The sequence below is a fragment of the Toxotes jaculatrix genome, chromosome 1 (genome assembly GCF_017976425.1).
Source record: "Toxotes jaculatrix isolate fToxJac2 chromosome 1, fToxJac2.pri, whole genome shotgun sequence".
Lineage (NCBI taxonomy): Eukaryota > Metazoa > Chordata > Actinopteri > Toxotidae > Toxotes > Toxotes jaculatrix.
Window position 1 is genome coordinate 13,059,830 of NC_054394.1, and position 16,312 is coordinate 13,076,141.

Sequence of the window (16,312 nt, forward strand, 5' to 3'; positions counted from 1 at the left end):
TTTTTGGGATCTATTGATCAGGGGCGGGCTGTTTATTTTAGTAAGACCTCAGAACGTCACAAAAAATGTCATACGGCCGTAAGGTGTCAAAATATGCCAAAAAAAGTCATATTTTAGTAAGACCTCAAAATGTCATAAAAAACGTCATACGGCCACAAGGCGTCATAAAGTGACAGAAAAAAAGTCAAATTTTTGTAAGATCTCAAAATGTCACAAAAAACGTCATACGGCCGTAAGGTGTCAAAAAATGCCAAAAAAAGTCAAATTTTTGTAAGACCTCAAAATGTCATAAAAAACGTCATACTATAGTAAGGCGTCAAAAAATGCCAAAAAAGTCAATTTTTTGTAAGACCTCAAAATGTCATAAAAAACGTCATACTATAGTAAGGCATCAAAAAATGCAAAAAAAAGTCAAATTTTTGTGAGACCTCAAAATGTCATAAAAAAGGTCATACTATAGTAAGGCGTCAAAAAATGCCAAAAAAAGTCAAATTTTTGTGAGACCTCAAAATGTCATAAAAAACGTCATACTATAGTAAGGCGTCAAAAAATGCCAAAAAAGCCAAAAAAAGTCAAATTTTTTTAAGACCTCAAAATGTCATAAAAAACGTCGTACTATAGTAAGGCGTCAAAAAATGCCAAAAAAAGTCAAATTTTTTTAAGACCTCAAAATGTCACAAAAAACGTCATAGTATAGTAAGGCGTCAAAAAATGCCAATAAAAAGTCAAATTTTTTTAAGACCTCAAAATGTCATAAAAAACGTCGTACTATAGTAAGGCGTCAAAAAATGCCAAAAAAAGTCAAATTTTTTTAAGACCTCAAAATGTCACAAAAAACGTCATAGTATAGTAAGGCGTCAAAAAATGCCAATAAAAAGTCAAATTTTTGTAAGACCTCAAAATGTCATAAAAAACGTCATACTATAGTAAGGCGTCAAAAAATGCCAAAAAAAGTCAAATATTTGTAAGACCTCAAAATGTCATAAAAAAGGTCATACTATAGTAAGGCGTCAAAAAATGCCAATAAAAGTCAAATTTTTTTAAGACCTCAAAATGTCATAAAAAAGGTCATGTGGCCGTAAGGCGTCAAAAAATGCCAAAAAAAGTCAAATTTTTTTAAGACCTCAAAATGTCATAAAAAACGTCATAGTATAGTAAGGTGTTTTTTTCGGCCAAAAAAAGTCAACATTTTTTTTGACCTCAAAATGTCATAAAAAACGTCATAGTATAGTAAGGCGTCAAAATCGGCCAAAAAAAGTCACAGTTTTTTTTTACCTCAAAATGTCATAAAAAAACGTCAGAGTATTGTAAGGCGTTTTTTTCGGCCAAAAAAAGTCACATTTTTTTTTGACCTCAAAATGTCACAAAAAACGTCATAGTATAGTAAGGCGTTTTTTTCGGCCAAAAAAAGTCAAAATTTTTTTTGACCTCAAAATGTCATAAAAAACGTCATAGTATAGTAAGGCGCCAAAAAATGCCCAAAAAAGTCAAATTTTTTTTTACCTCAAAATGTCAAAAAAAACGTCATAGTATAGTAAGGCGTCAAAATTGGCCAAAAAAGTCACAATTTTTTTTACCTCAAAATGTCATAAAAAAACGTCAGAGTATATTAAAACGTTTTTTTCGGCCAAAAAAAGTCAAAAATTTTTTTGACCTCAAAATGTCATAAAAAAGTCATAGTATAGTAAGGCGTCAAAAAATGCCCAAAAAAGTCAAGTTTTTTTTGACCTCAAAATGTCAAAAAAAAAACGTCATAGTATAGTAAGGCGTCAAAATTGGCCAAAAAAAGTCACAATTTTTTTTACCTCAAAAAGTCATAAAAAAACGTCAGAGTATATTAAGTCGTTTTTTTTCGGCCAAAAAAATTCAAAAAATTTTTTGACCTCAAAATGTCACAAAAAACGTCATAGTATAGTAAGGTGTTTTTTTCGGCCAAAAAAAGTCACAATTTTTTTTGACCTCAAAATGTCATAAAAAACGTCATAGTATAGTAAGGCGTCAAAAAATGCCAAAAAAAGTCAAATTTTTTAAGACCTCAAAATGTCATAAAAAAGGTCATATGGCCGTAAGGCGTCAAAAAATGCCAAAAAAAAGTCAAATTTTTTTAAGACCTCAAAATGTCATAAAAAACGTCATAGTATAGTAAGGCGTAAAAATCGGCCAAAAAAAGTAAAAAATTTTTTTGACCTTAAAATGTCATAAAAAACGTCAGAGTATAACAAACCGTTTTTTTCGGCCAAAAAAAGTAAGAAAATTTTTTTGACCTCAAAATGTCACAAAAAACGTCATAGTATAGTAAGGCATCAAAATCGGCCAAAAAAAGTCAAAATTTTTTTTGACCTCAAAATGTCATAAAAAACGTCATAGTATAGTAAGGCATCAAAATCGGCCAAAAAAAGTCAAAATTTTTTTTGACCTCAAAATGTCATAAAAAACGTCATACGGCTGTAAGGCATCAAAAAATGCCAAAAAAAGTCAAATTTTTGTAAGACCTCAAAATGTCATAAAAAACGCAATACTATAGTAAGGCGTCAAAAAATGCCAAAAAAAATCAAATTTTTTTAAGACCTCAAAATGTCATAAAAAAGGTCATATGGCCGTAAGGCGTCAAAAAATGCTAAAAAAAAAGTCAAATTTTTTTAAGACATTAAAATGTCATAAAAAACGTCATAGTATAGTAAAGCGTCAAAATCGGCCAAAAAAAGTCAAAAAATTTTTTGACCTCAAAATGTCATAAAAAACGTCATAGTATAGTAAGGCGTCAAAAAATGCCAAAAAAAGTCAACATTTTTTTTCACCTCAAAATGTCATAAAAAACGTCACACGGCCGTAAGGCGTCAAAAAATGCCAAAAAAAGTCAATTTTTTTTTTCACATCAAAATGTCAAAAAAAATGTCATACTATAGTAAGGCGTCAAAAAATGCCAAAAAAAGTCACATTTTTGGAAGACCTCAAAATGTCATAAAAAACATCATACAGGGGTAAGGCGTAAAAAAATGCCAAAAAAGTCACATTTTTGGAAGACCTCAAAATGTCATAAAAAAGGTCATACTATAGTAAGGCGTCAAAAAATGCCAAAAAAAGTCAAATTTTTTTAAGACCTCAAAATGTCATAAAAAACGTCATACAGGGGTAAGGCGTCAAAACATGCCCAAAAAAGTCACATTTTTGGAAGACCTCAAAATGTCATAAAAAACATCATACAGCCATAAGGCGTAAAAAAATGCCAAAAAAGTCACATTTTTGTAAGACCTCAAAATGTCATAAAAAACGTCATACAGGGGTAAGGCGTCAAAAAATGCCAAAAAAAGTCACATTTTTGGAAGACCTCAAAATGTCATAAAAAACGTCATAGTATAGTAAGGCGTCAAAATCGGCCAAAAAAAGTCACAATTTTTTTTTTACCTCAAAATGTCATAAAAAACGTCATACTATAGTAAGGCGTCAAAAAATGCCAAAAAAAGTCAAAATTTTTTTTGACCTCAAAATGTCAAAAAAAACGTCATAGTATAGTAAGGCGTCAAAATTGGCCAAAAAAAGTCAAATTTTTTTTTACCTCAAAATGTCATAAAAAAACGTCAGAGTATAGTAAGGTGTTTTTTTCGGCCAAAAAAAGTCGCAATTTTTTTTGACCTCAAAATGTCATAAAAAACGTCATAGTATAGTAAGGCGTCAAAATTGGCCAAAAAGAGTCAAATTTTTTTTTACCTCAAAATGTCATAAAAAAACGTCAGAGTATAGTAAGGCGTTTTTTTCGGCCAAAAAAAGTCAAAAATTTTTTTGACCTCAAAATGTCATAAAAAACATCATAGTATAGTAAGGCGTTTTTTTCGGCCAAAAAAAGTCAAAATTTTTTTTGACCTCAAAATGTCATAAAAAACATCATACGGCTGTAAGGCTTCAAAAAATGCCAAAAAAAGTCAAATTTTTGTAAGACCTCAAAATGTCATAAAAAACGTCATACAGGGGTAAGGCGTCAAAAAATGCCAAAAAAAGTCACATTTTTGGAAGACCTCAAAATGTCATTAAAAACGTCATAGTATAGTAAGGTTTTTTTTTCGGCCAAAAAAAGTCACAATTTTTTTTTACCTCAAAATGGCATAAAAAACGTCATAGTATAGTAAGGCGTTTTTTTCGGCCAAAAAAAGTCACAATTTTTTTTAACCTCAAAATGTCATAAAAAAATGTCAGAGTATAGTAAGGCGTTTTTTTCGGCCAAAAAAAGTCAAATTTTTTTTTGACCTCAAAATGTCACAAAAAACGTCATAGTATAGTAAGGCGTTTTTTTCGGCCAAAAAAAGTCAAAATTTTTTTTGACCTCAAAGTGTCATAAAAAACGTCATAGTATAGTAAGGCGTCAAAAAATGCCAAAAAAAGTCAACATTTTTTTTTACCTCAAAATGTCATAAAAAACGTCATACAGGGGTAAGGCGTCAAAAAATGCCAAAAAAAGTCAAATTTTTGTTAGACCTCAAAATGTCATAAAAACATTATATTATAGTAAGGCGTCAAAATCGGCCAAAAAAAGTCACAATTTTTTTTTACCTCAAAATGTCATAAAAAACGTTATATTATAGTAAGGCGTCAAAATCGGCCAAAAAAAGTCACAATTTTTTTTTACCTCAAAATGTCATAAAAAACGTTACATTATAGTAAGGCGTCAAAATCGGCCAAAAAAAGTTAAAAAAATTTTTCACCTCAAAATGTCAAAAAAAACGTCATACGGCCGTAAGGCGTCAAAAAATGCCAAAAAAAGTCACATTTTTGTAAGACCTCAAAATGTCATCAAAAACGTCATACAGGGGTAAGGCGTCAAAAAATGCCAAAAAAAAGTCACATTTTTGGAAGACCTCAAAATGTCATAAAAAACGTCATAGTATAGTAAGGTGTTTTTTTCGGCCAAAAAAAGTCGCAATTTTTTTTGACCTCAAAATGTCATAAAAAACGTCATAGTATAGTAAGGCGTCAAAACCGGCCAAAAAAAGTCACAATTTTTTTAACCTCAAAATGTCATAAAAAAACGTCAGAGTATAGTAAGGCTTTTTTTTCGGCCAAAAAAAGTCAAAAAATTTTTTGACCTCAAAATGTCATAAAAAACGTCATACGGCTGTAAGGCGTCAAAAAATGCCAAAAAAAGTCAAATTTTTGTAAGACCTCAAAATGTCATAAAAAAGGTCATACAGAGGTAAGGCGTCAAAAAATGCCAAAAAAAGTCACATTTTTTTAAGACCTCAAAATGTCATAAAAAACGTCATAGTATAGTAAGGCGTCAAAAAATGCCAAAAAAAGTCAACATTTTTTTTGACCTCAAAATGTCATAAAAAACGGCATACTATAGTAAGGCGTCAAAAAATGCCAAAAAAAGTCAAATTTTTTTTTTCACCTCAAAATGTCAAAAAAAATGTCACACGGCCGTAAGGCGTCAAAAAATGCCAAAAAAAGTCACATTTTTTTAAGACCTCAAAATTTCATAAAAATGTTCATATGGCCGTAAGGCGTCAAAAAATGCCAAAAAAAGTCCAAATTTTTTAAGACCTCAAAATGTCATAAAAAACGTCATACTATAGTAAGGCGTCAAAAAATGCCAAAAAAAGTCAAAATTTTGTAAGACCTTAAAATGTCATAAAAAACGTCATAGTATAGTAAGGTGTCAAAAAATGCCAAAAAATGTCAAATTTTTTTAAGACCTCAAAATGTCATAAAAAGCGTCATACGGCCGTAAGGCGTCAAAATCGGCCAAAAAAAGTCACAATTTTTTTTGACCTCAAAATGTCATAAAAAACATCATAGTATAGTAAGGCGTCAAAATCGGCCAAAAAAAGTCAAAAATTTTTTTGACCTCAAAATGTCATAAAAAACGTCATAGTATAGTAAGGCGTCAAAAAATGCCAAAAAAAGTCAACATTTTTTTTGACCTCAAAATGTCATAAAAAACGTCATATGGTTGTAAGGCTTCAAAAAATGCCAAAAAAAGTCAAATTTTTTTTTCACCTCAAAATTAAAAAAAAAAAACGTCATATGGCCGTAAGGCGTCAAAAAATGCCAAAAAAAGTCAAAAAAATGTTTTACCTCAAAATGTCAAAAAAAACGTCATAGTATAGTAAGTCATAAAAATCGGCCAAAAAAAGTCAACATTTTTTTTTACCTCAAAATGTCATAAAAAACATCATACGGCTGTAAGGCGTCAAAAAATGCCAAAAAAAGTTAAAAATTTTTTTTGACCTCAAAATGTCATAAAAAACGTCATACGGCTGTAAGGCGTCAAAAAATGCCAAAAAAAGTCAAATTTTTGTAAGACCTCAAAATGTCAAAAAAAACGTCATACTATAGTAAGGCGTCAAAAAATGCCAATAAAAGTCAAATTTTTTTAAGACCTCAAAATGTCATAAAAAAGGTCATGTGGCCGTAAGGCGTCAAAAAATGCCAAAAAAAAGTCAAATTTTTTTAAGACCTCAAAATGTCATAAAAAACGTCATAGTATAGTAAGGTGTTTTTTTCGGCCAAAAAAAGTCAACATTTTTTTTGACCTCAAAATGTCATAAAAAACGTCATAGTATAGTAAGGCGTCAAAATCGGCCAAAAAAAGTCACAGTTTTTTTTTACCTCAAAATGTCATAAAAAAACGTCAGAGTATTGTAAGGCGTTTTTTTCGGCCAAAAAAAGTCACATTTTTTTTTGACCTCAAAATGTCACAAAAAACGTCATAGTATAGTAAGGCGTTTTTTTCGGCCAAAAAAAGTCAAAATTTTTTTTGACCTCAAAATGTCACAAAAAAACGTCATAGTATAGTAAGGCGTCAAAATCGGCCAAAAAAAGTCAAATTTCTTTTTGACCTCAAAATGTCATAAAAAACATCATAGTATAGTAAGCCGTTTTTTTCGGCCAAAAAAAGTCAAAATTTTTTTTGACCTCAAAATGTCACAAAAAACGTCATAGTATAGTAAGGCGTAAAAATCGGCCAAAAAAGTCAAAAAAATTTTTAACCTCAAAATGTCATAAAAAACGTCATACAGGGGTAAGGCGTCAAAAAATGCCAAAAAAGTCACATTTTTGTAAGACCTCAAAATGTCATAAAAAACGTCATACTATAGTAAGGCGTCAAAAAATGCCAAAAAAAGTCAAATTTTTGTAAGACCTCAAAAAGTCATAAAAAACGTCATACGGCCGTAAGGCATCAAAAAATGCCAAAAAAAAGTAAAATTTTTGTGAGACCTCAAAATGTCATAAAAAAGGTCATACTATAGTAAGGCGTCAAAAAATGCCAAAAAAAGTCAAATTTTTTTAAGACCTCAAAATGTCATAAAAAACGTCATACAGGGGTAAGGCGTCAAAACATGCCCAAAAAAGTCACATTTTTGGAAGACCTCAAAATGTCATAAAAAACATCATACAGCCATAAGGCGTAAAAAAAATGCCAAAAAAGTCACATTTTTGTAAGACCTCAAAATGTCATAAAAAACGTCATACAGGGGTAAGGCGTCAAAAAATGCCAAAAAAAGTCACATTTTTTTTTACCTCAAAATGTCATAAAAAACGTCATACTATAGTAAGGCGTCAAAAAATGCCAAAAAAAGTCAAAATTTTTTTTGACCTCAAAATGTCAAAAAAAACGTCATAGTATAGTAAGGCGTCAAAATTGGCCAAAAAAAGTCAAATTTTTTTTTACCTCAAAATGTCATAAAAAAACGTCAGAGTATAGTAAGGTGTTTTTTTTCGGCCAAAAAAAGTCGCAATTTTTTTTGACCTCAAAATGTCATAAAAAACGTCATAGTATAGTAAGGCGTCAAAATTGGCCAAAAAAAGTCAAATTTTTTTTACCTCAAAATGTCATAAAAAAACGTCAGAGTATAGTAAGGCGTTTTTTTCGGCCAAAAAAAGTCAAAAATTTTTTTGACCTCAAAATGTCATAAAAAACATCATAGTATAGTAAGGCGTTTTTTTCGGCCAAAAAAAGTCAAAATTTTTGTTGACCTCAAAATGTCATAAAAAACATCATACGGCTGTAAGGCTTCAAAAAATGCCAAAAAAAGTCAAATTTTTGTAAGACCTCAAAATGTCATAAAAAACGTCATACAGGGGTAAGGCGTCAAAAAATGCCAAAAAAAGTCACATTTTTGGAAGACCTCAAAATGTCATAAAAAACGTCATAGTATAGTAAGGTTTTTTTTTTCGGCCAAAAAAAGTCACAATTTTTTTTTACCTCAAAATGGCATAAAAAACGTCATAGTATAGTAAGGCGTTTTTTTCGGCCAAAAAAAGTCACAATTTTTTTTAACCTCAAAATGTCATAAAAAAATGTCAGAGTATAGTAAGGCGTTTTTTTCGGCCAAAAAAAGTCAAATTTTTTTTTGACCTCAAAATGTCACAAAAAACGTCATAGTATAGTAAGGCGTTTTTTTCGGCCAAAAAAAGTCAAAAAATTTTTTGACCTCAAAATGTCATAAAAAACGTCATAGTATAGTAAGGCGTCAAAATCGGCCAAAAAAAGTCAACATTTTTTTTTACCTCAAAATGTCATAAAAAACGTCATACAGGGGTAAGGCGTCAAAAAATGCCAAAAAAAGTCAAATTTTTGTTAGACCTCAAAATGTCATAAAAAACGTTATATTATAGTAAGGCGTCAAAATCGGCCAAAAAAAGTCACAATTTTTTTTGACCTCAAAATGTCATAAAAAACATCATAGTATAGTAAGGCGTCAAAATCGGCCAAAAAAAGTCAAAAATTTTTTTGACCTCAAAATGTCATAAAAAACGTCATAGTATAGTAAGGCGTCAAAAAATGCCAAAAAAAGTCAACATTTTTTTTGACCTCAAAATGTCATAAAAAACGTCATATGGTTGTAAGGCTTCAAAAAATGCCAAAAAAAGTCAAATTTTTTTTTCACCTCAAAATTTAAAAAAAAAACGTCATATGGCCGTAAGGCGTCAAAAAATGCCAAAAAAAGTCAAAAAAATTTTTTACCTCAAAATGTCAAAAAAAACGTCATAGTATAGTAAGTCATAAAAATCGGCCAAAAAAAGTCAACATTTTTTTTGACCTCAAAATGTCATAAAAAACATCATACGGCTGTAAGGCGTCAAAAAATGCCAAAAAAAGTTAAAAAATTTTTTTGACCTCAAAATGTCATAAAAAACGTCATACGGCTGTAAGGCGTCAAAAAATGCCAAAAAAAGTCAAATTTTTGTAAGACCTCAAAATGTCAAAAAAAACGTCATAGTATAGTAAGGCGTTTTTTTCGGCCAAAAAAGATCACAATTTTTTTTTACCTCAAAATGTCATAAAAAACGTCATAGTATAGTAAGGCGTCAAAATCGGCCAAAAAAAGTCAAATTTCTTTTTGACCTCAAAATGTCATAAAAAACATCATAGTATAGTAAGGCCTTTTTTTCGGCCAAAAAAAGTCAAAATTTTTTTTGACCTCAAAATGTCATAAAAAACGTCAGAGTATAGTAAGGCGTCAAAAAATTCCAAAAAAAGTCACAATTTTTTTTTCCTCAAAATGTCATAAAAAACGTCATAGTATAGTAAGGCGTCAAAAAATGCCAAAAAAAGTCAACATTTTTTTTTACCTCAAAATGTCATAAAAAACGTCATACGGCTGTAAGGCGTCAAAAAAAGTCACATTTTTTTTTCACCTCAAAATGTCAAAAAAAAGTCATAGTATAGTAAGGCGTCAAAAAATGCCAAAAAAAAGTCACATTTTTGGAAGACCTCAAAATGTCATAAAAAAACATCATACAGCCATAAGGCGTAAAAAAATGCCAAAAAAAGTCAAATTTTTGTAAGACCTCAAAATGACATAAAAAACTTCATACGGCCGTAAGGCGTCAAAAAATGCCAAAAAAAGTCACATTTTTTTAAGACCTCAGAATGTCACAAAAAACGTCATACTATAGTAAGGCGTCAAAAAATGCCAAAAAAAGTAACATTTTTGTAAGACCTCAAAATGTCACAAAAAACGTCATACTATAGTAAGGCGTCAAAAAATGCCAAAAAAAGTCAATTTTTTTAAGACCTCAAAATGTCATAAAAAATGTCATACGGCCGTAAGGCGTCAAAAAATGCCAAAAAAAGTCCAATTTTTTTAAGACCTCAAAATGTCACAAAAAACGTCATACTATAGTAAGGCGTCAAAAAATGCCAAAAAAATTAATTTTTTTAAGACCTCAAAATGTCATAAAAAACGTCATACTATAGTAAGGCATCAAAAAATGTCAAAAAAAAGTCCAATTTTTGTAAGACCTCAAAATGTCATAAAAAACGTCATACCATAGTAAGGCGTCAAAAAATGCCAAAAAAAGTCAATTTTTTTTTTTGACCTCAAAATGTCATAAAAAACATCATAGTATAGTAAGGCGTCAAAATCGGCCAAAAAAAGTCACAATTTTTTTTCACCTCAAAATGTCACAAAAAACGTCATAGTATAGTAAGGCATTTTTTTCGGCCAAAAAAAGTCAAAAAATTTTTTGACCTCAAAATGTCACAAAAAACGTCATAGTATAGTAAGGCATTTTTTTCGGCCAAAAAAAGTCAAAGAATTTTTTGACCTCAAAATGTCATAAAAAACGTCATAGTATAGTAAGGCGTCAAAAAATGCCAAAAAAAGTCAACATTTTTTTTGACCTCAAAATGTCATAAAAAAACACCATACGGATGTAAGGCGTCAAAAAATGCCAAAAAAAGTCAAAATTTTTTTTCACCTGAAAATGTCAAAAAAAATGTCATACGGCCGTAAGGCGTCAAAAAATGCCAAAAAAGTCACATTTTTGGAAGACCTCAAAATGTCAAAAAACGTCATACAGGGGTAAGGCGTCAAAAAATGCCAAAAAAAGTCAAATTTTTTTAAGACCTCAATATGTCACAAAAAACGTCATACTATAGGAAGGCGTCAAAAAAATGCCAATAAAAAGTCAAATATTTGTAAGACCTCAAAATGTCATAAAAAACGTCATACTATAGTAAGGCGTCAAAAAATGCCAAAAAAGTCCAATTTTTGTAAGACCTCAAAATGTCATAAAAAACGTCATAGTATAGTAAGGTGTCAAAAAATGCCAAAAAATGTCAAATTTTTGTAAGACCTCAAAATGTCATAAAAAACGTCATAGTATAGTAAGGCGTCAAAATCGGCCAAAAAAAGTCAAAAAATTTTTTGACCTCAAAATGTCATAAAAAACATCATAGTATAGTAAGGCGTCAAAAAATGCCAAAAAAAGTCAAAAAAATTTTTTACCTCAAAATGTCAAAAAAAACGTCATAGTATAGTAAGGCGTAAAAATCGGCCAAAAAAAGTCAAAATTTTTTTTGACGTTAAAATGTCATAAAAAACGTCAGAGTATAACAAGCCGTTTTTTTCGGCCAAAAAAAGTCAAACAATTTTTTGACCTCAAAATGTCACAAAAAAACGTCATAGTATAGTAAGGCGTCAAAATCGGCCAAAAAAAGTCAAATTTCTTTTTGACCTCAAAATGTCATAAAAAACATCATAGTATAGTAAGGCCTTTTTTTCGGCCAAAAAAAGTCAAAATTTTTTTTGACCTCAAAATGTCATAAAAAACGTCATAGTATAGTAAGGCGTCAAAAAATTCCAAAAAAAGTCAAAAAATTTTTTGACCTCAAAATGTCATAAAAAACGTCATACGGCTGTAAGGCGTCAAAAAATGCCAAAAAAAGTCAAATTTTTTTTCACCTCAAAATGTCAAAAAAAACGTCATAGTATAGTAAGGCGTCAAAATCGGCCAAAAAAAGTGAAATTTCTTTTTGACCTCAAAATGTCATAAAAAACGTCAGAGTATAGTAAGGCGTCAAAAAATTCCAAAAAAAGTCAAATTTTTTTTTGACCTCAAAATGTCACAAAAACGTCATAGTATAGTAAGGCGTCAAAATCGGCCAAAAAAAGTCAAAAATTTTTTTGACCTCAAAATGTCATAAAAAACGTCATAGTATAGTAAGGCGTCAAAAAATGCCAAAAAAAGTCAACATTTTTTTTGACCTCAAAATGTCATAAAAAACGTCATACGGCTGTAAGGCGTCAAAAAATGCCAAAAAAAGTCACATTTTTTTTTCACCTCAAAATGTCAAAAAAAAGTCATAGTATAGTAAGGCGTCAAAAAATGCCAAAAAAAAGTCACATTTTTGGAAGACCTCAAAATGTCATAAAAAACATCATACAGCCATAAGGCGTAAAAAAATGCCAAAAAAAGTCAAATTTTTGTAAGACCTCAAAATGACATAAAAAACTTCATACGGCCGTAAGGCGTAAAAAAATGACAAAAAAAGTCACATTTTTTTAAGACCTCAGAATGTCACAAAAAACGTCATACTATAGTAAGGCGTCAAAAAATGCCAAAAAAAGTCACATTTTTGTAAGACCTCAAAATGTCACAAAAAACGTCATACTATAGTAAGGCGTCAAAAAATGCCAAAAAAAGTCCAATTTTTTTAAGACCTCAAAATGTCACAAAAAACGTCATACTATAGTAAGGCGTCAAAAAATGCCAAAAAAATTAATTTTTTTAAGACCTCAAAATGTCATAAAAAACGTCATACTATAGTAAGGCGTCAAAAAATGTCAAAAAAAGTCCAATTTTTGTAAGACCTCAAAATGTCATAAAAAACGTCATACCATAGTAAGGCGTCAAAAAATGCCAAAAAAAGTCAATTTTTTTTTTTACCTCAAAATGTCATAAAAAACATCATAGTATAGTAAGGCGTCAAAATCGGCCAAAAAAAGTCAAAAATTTTTTTGACCTCAAAATGTCACAAAAAACGTCATAGTATAGTAAGGCATTTTTTTCGGCCAAAAAAAGTCAAAAATTTTTTTGACCTCAAAATGTCATAAAAAACGTCATAGTATAGTAAGGCGTCAAAAAATGCCAAAAAAAGTCAACATTTTTTTCGACCTCAAAATGTCATAAAAAAACACCATACGGATGTAAGGCGTCAAAAAATGCCAAAAAAAGTCAAAATTTTTTTTCACCTCAAAATGTCAAAAAAACGTCATACGGCCGTAAGGCGTCAAAAAATGCCAAAAAAGTCCAATTTTTGTAAGATCTCAAAATGTCATAAAAAACGTCATACAGGGGTAAGGCGTCAAAAAATGCCAAAAAAGTCACATTTTTGGAAGACCTCAAAATGTCATAAAAAACGTCATACTATAGTAAGGCGTAAAAAAATGCCAAAAAAAGTCAAATTTTTTTAAGACCTCAAAATGTCATAAAAAACGTCATACAGGGGTAAGGCGTCAAAAAAATGCCCAAAAAAGTCACATTTTTGGAAGACCTCAAAATGTCATAAAAAACATCATACAGCCATAAGGCGTAAAAAAATGCCAAAAAAAGTCACATTTTTGTAAGACCTCAAAATTTCATAAAAAACGTCATAGTATAGTAAGGCGTCAAAAAATGCCAAAAAAAGTCAAATTTTTTTAAGACCTCAAAATGTCATAAAAAACATCATACGGCCGTAAGGCGTAAAAAAATGCCAAAAAAGTCACATTTCTGTAAGACCTCAAAATGTCATAAAAAACGTCATACAGGGGTAAGGCGTCAAAAAATGCCAAAAAAAGTCACATTTTTGTAAGACCTCAAAATGTCACAAAAAATGTCATACGGCCGTAAGGCGTCAAAAAATGCCAAAAAAAGTCAAATTTTTTTAAGACCTCAAAATGTCATAAAAAAGTTCATATGGCCGTAAGGCGTCAAAAAATGCCAAAAAAAGTCAAATTTTTGTAAGACCTCAAAATGTCATAAAAAACGTCATACTATAGTAAGGCGTCAAAAAATGCCAAAAAAAGTCAAAATTTTTTTTGACCTCAAAATGTCATAAAAAACGTCATAGTATAGTAAGGCGTCAAAAAATGCCAAAAAAAGTCAAATTTTTTTTTGACCTCAAAATGTCAAAAAAAACGTCATACGGCTGTAAGGCGTCAAAAAATGCCAAAAAAAGTCAACATTTTTTTTCACCTCAAAATGTCAAAAAAAACGTCATAGTATATTAAGGCGTCAAAAAATGCCAAAAAAAGTCACTTTTTTTTTTGATGTCAAAAAGTCATAAAAAACGTCATAGTATAGTAAGGCGTCAAAATCGGCCAAAAAAAGTCAAAAATTTTTTTGACCTCAAAATGTCATAAAAAACGTCATAGTATAGTAAGGCGTTTTTTTTCGGCCAAAAAAAGTCAAAATTTTTTTTGACCTCAAAATGTCATAAAAAACGTCATACGGCTGCAAGGCGTCAAAAAATGCCAAAAAAAGTCAAATTTTTGTAAGACCTCAAAATGTCATAAAAAACATCATACGGCCGTAAGGCGTAAAAAAATGCCAAAAAAGTCACATTTTTGTAAGACCTCAAAATGTCATAAAAAACGTCATACAGGGGTAAGGCGTCAAAAAATGCCAAAAAAAGTCACATTTTTGTAAGACCTCAAAATGTCACAAAAAATGTCATACGGCCGTAAGGCGTCAAAAAATGCCAAAAAAAGTCAAATTTTTTTAAGACCTCAAAATGTCATAAAAAAGTTCATATGGCCGTAAGGCGTCAAAAAATGCCAAAAAAAGTCAAATTTTTGTAAGACCTCAAAATGTCATAAAAAACGTCATACTATAGTAAGGCGTCAAAAAATGCCAAAAAAAGTCAAATTTTTGTAAGACCTTAAAATGTCATAAAAAACGTCATAGTATAGTAAGGCGTCAAAAAATGTCAAATTTTTGTAAGACCTCAAAATGTCATAAAAAACGTCATACGGCCGTAAGGCGTCAAAAAATGCCAAAAAAAGTCAAATTTTTGTAAGACCTCAAAATGTCACAATAAACGTCATAGTATAGTAAGGCGTCAAAAAATGCCAAAAAAAGTCAAATTTTTTTAAGATCTCAAAATGTCAAAAAAAACGTCATAGTATAGTAAGGCGTCAAAATCTGCCAAAAAAAGTCAAACATTTTTTTGACCTCAAAATGTCATAAAAAACGTCATAGTATAGTAAGGCGTTTTTTTCGGCCAAAAAAAGTCAAAATTTTTTTTGACCTCAAAATGTCATAAAAAACGTCATACGGCTGTAAGGCGTCAAAAAATGCCAAAAAAAGTCAAATTTTTGTAAGACCTCAAAATGTCAAAAAAAACGTCATAGTATAGGAAGGCGTTTTTTTCGGCCAAAAAAGATCACAATTTTTTTTTACCTCAAAATGTCATAAAAAACGTCATAGTATAGTAAGGCGTCAAAAAATGCCAAAAAAAGTCAACATTTTTTTTGACCTCAAAATGTCATAAAAAACGTCATACGGTTGTAAGGCTTCAAAAAATGCCAAAAAAAGTCAAATTTTTTTTTCACCTCAAAATTTAAAAAAAAAACGTCATACAGCCGTAAGGCGTCAAAAAATGCCAAAAAAAGTCAAATTTTTTTAAGACCTCAAAATGTCACAAAAAACGTCATACTATAGGAAGGCGTCAAAAAATGCCAATAAAAAGTCAAATTTTTGTAAGACCTCAAAATGTCAAAAAAAAAACGTCATACTATAGCAAGGCGTCAAAAAATGCCAAAAAAAGTCAAATATTTGTAAGACCTCAAAATGTCATAAAAAACGTCATACTATAGTAAGGCGTCAAAAAATGCCAAAAAAAGTCCAATTTTTGTAAGACCTCAAAATGTCATAAAAAAACGTCATACTATAGTAAGGAATCAAAAAATGCCAAAAAAAGTCAACATTTTTTTTCACCTCAAAATGTCAAAAAAAACGTCATAGTATAGTAAGGCGTCAAAAAATGCCAAAAAAAAGTCACTTTTTTTTTTGACGTCAAAAAGTCATAAAAAACGTTATACTATAGTAAGGCGTTTTTTTCGGCCAAAAAAAGTCAACATTTTTTTTGACCTCAAAATGTCATAAAAAACGTCATAGTATAGTAAGGCGTCAAAATCGGCCAAAAAAAGTCAAAAATTTTTTTGACCTCAAAATGTAATAAAAAACGTCATACGGCTGTAAGGCGTCAAAAAATGCCAAAAAAGTCAACATTTTTTTTCACCTCAAAATGTCAAAAAAAACGTCATAGTATAGTAAGGCGTCAAAAAATGCCAAAAAAAAGTCACTTTTTTTTTTTGACGTCAAAGAGTCATAAAAAACGTTATACTATAGTAAGGCGTTTTTTTCGGCCAAAAAAAGTCAACATTTTTTTTGACCTCAAAATGTCATAAAAAACGTCATAGTATAGTAAGGCGTCAAAATCGGCCAAAAAAAGTCAAAATTTTTTTTGACCTCAAAATGTCATAAAAAACGTCATAGTATAGTAAGGCGTTTTTTTCGGCCAAAAAAAATCACAATTTTTTTT